Source organism: Priapulus caudatus, unplaced genomic scaffold (assembly GCF_000485595.1).
Source record: "Priapulus caudatus unplaced genomic scaffold, Priapulus_caudatus-5.0.1 Scaffold460, whole genome shotgun sequence".
Classification (NCBI taxonomy): Eukaryota; Metazoa; Priapulida; class Priapulimorpha; order Priapulimorphida; family Priapulidae; genus Priapulus; species Priapulus caudatus.
Window position 1 is genome coordinate 212,939 of NW_014577521.1, and position 3,562 is coordinate 216,500.

General features: G+C 45.9%; 1 pseudogene; it reads left to right on the forward strand.

Moving 5' to 3' along the window:
* Positions 1-3,562, forward strand: part of LOC106810645 — a 13,610-nt pseudogene that overhangs the window by 52 nt on the left and 9,996 nt on the right.

The following is a 3,562-nucleotide window of genomic DNA, read 5'->3' on the forward strand; positions in this document are numbered from 1 at the left end:
GCTGTGCAAAGGTGCTGTCAGGTGTGGTAATGTCCTTGATCGGTAGAGGAATGTTGTAGACAACAGACAGGAGTGGAGAGGAGTTATGCATACAACTTGTGAATGCTTCAACATAAAGAGAATCAAACAGTATGAAAGAAAAAGTGAACGAAGATTAAAGAATTTGAACAAAAGATGATCTATGAACTTTACATCGATAGATATTTGTACTACATTTATTATTCTGTGTAGTGCCCGTTTTGGGCTCTCACTAGGCGTATATATATGTGACGTGATTGTGACCTTACCCCAGGTATGTATGTGTGTATGTATGTGTGTGTTGTTTCAGTTCTACACAGGGACGAGGAGTTCGCACATCTACATGTTCCAGATGGCCGACTTCAAGCACGAGATGACGGGAACGTGTCACGACTCCGGCATTCTCGACATCGTCTTCCCCTCGTACGTTCTCTTGTTTGTCCGGCCGCCGCGCGCGTCGTTCGCGGAAGCGTAGAGATACCTGTCGTACTTGTTTTGTGGAGACTTAAATTGACTACGTCACGAATTTTCTATGGTGTGTATTTGTAAAATTTTTGTTGCCATTTTTTTTCATTAAAAGTAAGTAGTAATGGGACAAAATGTATCGTCAAATTCTTACCTGATAAGATTGTTTCTCAACTAGTTAAAAATCCAAAAAAAATCGGACGATATAATATTATGATCCTGACATTAATTGCTTGCTATGGGCTATGTATGAGTCACAAGTGTTTGTTTACATCGAACAATATAGTAAAATAAGAAGTATAATGCAGCAATTTAACCATAAAAAGTGAACAGAATTACTTACATTTTGTAAAAAAGCGACAGGAAGTATAATGCAGCAATTTAACCATAAAAAGTGAACAGAATTACTTACATTTTGTAAAAAAGTGTGAATATTTTTTTTTACCTTTACTATTTACGGTGACGATATCGCTTCAACGTAAAAGTGTGTGAACAGTCGAGATCTGTATGTTAGGGTCATTTGCGGGAACTCGTCGGGAAGCTGTCCTTTATAGAGAGGTGTCCATTCTATAGAGGTATACCTTCACTGTCTAAATGGCTTCCCTCTGAAGGAAAACAGCAGAAGTTTCCTTTGTAGACAGGTGTCCTTTCTGTGAAGGTGCCGGCTAACTCTGATTTTGACTGTATGTGCTCATACTGGGTCGACGCATGTTTGTGCGCGCGTTGTGCATCGGTGTGTGCATGGATCGTGTTGTTCCTCGGCATGTTCCTGGCCGTGTGTTCACCGGCGTTGTTCCGCCTTCCCCGCAGGAGATCGTCGGATCTGTTCGCGACGTGTTCGCGAGAGCACATCTGTGTTTGGAACGCCGAGACGAGTCAGGAACTGCTGCGAATACGCGTTCCGAACATGACCTGTAACGCCATCGACATCATGGAGGATGGACGCTTCTGCTATCTATCTCCCTCGCTCTCCGCTGCTATCTATATCCTTCGCTCTCCGCTGCTATCTATCTCCCCTGCTCTTCTCTGCTATCTATCTCCCCTGCTCTCTTCTGCTATCTATCTCCTCCACTCTCCTCTGCTATCTATCTCCGCTGCTCTCCTTTGCTATCTATCTCCGTCGCTCTCATCTGCTATCTATCTCCGTCGCTCTCAACTGCTATCTATCTCCTCCACTCTCTTCTGCTATCTATCTCCTCCACTCTCCTCTGCTATCTATCTCCGCTGCTCTCCTTTGCTATCTATCTCCGTCGCTCTCCGCTGCTATTTATCTCTGCTGCTCTCTGCTATCTAACTCCGTCGCTCTCCGCTACTATCTATCTCCACCGCTCTCCGCTGCTCTCCGCTGCTCTCCTCTGCTCTCCTCTGCTATCTATCTCTGCTGCTCTCTGCTGCTATCTATCTCCGCTGCTATCTATCTCTTCTGCTCTCCTCTGCTATATATCTCCACCGCTTTCCTCTGCTATCTATCTTCGCTGCTCTCCTCTGCTATCTATCTCCTCTGTTCTCCTCTGCTATCGATCTCTGCTGCTCTCCTCTACTATCTATCTCTGCCGCTCTCCTCTACTATCTATCTCCCCTGCTCTCCGCTGCTATCTATCTCCCCCGCTCTCCGCTGCTATCTATCTCCTTCGCTCTCATCTGCTATCTATCTCCTCCGCTCTCTGCTCTACTATCTATCTCCTCCGCTCTCTGCTCTACTATCTATCTCCGCTGCTCTCTGCTATCTATCTCCTCTGCTCTCCGCTGCTATCTATCTCCACCGCTCTCTGCTCTACTATCTATCTCCCCCGCTCTCTGCTCTACTATCTATCTCCCCCGCTCTCTGTTCTACTAGCTATCTCCCCCGCTCTCCGCTGCTATCTATCTCCCCTGCTCTCCTCTGCTATCTATCTCCGTCGCTCATCTGCTATCTATCTCATCCGCTCTCTGCTCTACTATCTATCTCCCCCGCTGCTATCTATCTCCCCGCTCTCCGCTGCTATCTATCTCCGCCGCTCTCCTCTGCTATCTATCTCCGCTGCTCTCCCCTGCTATCTATCTATCTCTGCCGTGGATTTCACTTGACGTCTCGTCCCGCTAACAACCATGTCTCACGTATCGCGTATTCACACATGCTGCAGCATGCTGTAGTTTCGCTGCCAGGGTCTATGTCCCCCAGGGTACTGCCGGAACGTACCCTGGGTACGGTGGGGTATATAGACCCTCTCAGCGTCAGTAACGTACACAGTTTGCACCTAACCTTACCACCCCACCTAAACCTACCTAAACCTACCTAAACCTGTTAATTTACACCAGTGTCAATACCATCACCTGTACAGGCAGACACCTGCAATCGTCACGCTCAGACACGTGTCCGGATGTGTGACCATCATCATCTTCACGGTTAACGTAGTCTTTATAAGTTTCCTATCTCTCAGTGCAGTCAGACTCACCTGCGTTTTAACATAGTAGTTGTATGTGCTAGTAAGTCGATGCAGTAAGTAGACGTAGAATACTAAGCGTGAGAGCAGATGGCATCAGGCAGCATGTATACAGCCTGCAGGGTGATACTCCATCAGGAGTGTTCCCATATATATATATATATACATATATATATATGGTCATGGCCATATATTAGTTTGTGGTTTATTGTCGTTTAGGTTAGGGTTGGGGTTAGGGTTAGGATTATCAATTATTAATCATTAATCATTAATCATTAATCATTAATCATTAATCATTAATCATTAATGATATCAAAGTTGGGAACACTCCTAATGGAGCGTTAGCCCGGACTCAGTGCAATGTGTAACACGAGATGACATGTAACACAACGTGATGAGTATCACAGCATGATGAGATGTATAACACGATGCAAGGAGTAACACGACACGGTGAGTGACGCCCGTAGGGTCTATGTCTCCCTGACCTCTGTTTGACCTGGCTCGTTAAGCTATTTCTGACTAACCCTAACCCTAACCCCACGGCGGCAATGTTTGTGTACTTGCGTTGTTGTTACGTGCCACGACCTCTTTCTCTCTCTGTCTATCTTTCTCTCTTTCTCTCTCTCTCTCTCTCTCTCTCTCTCTCTCTCTCTCTC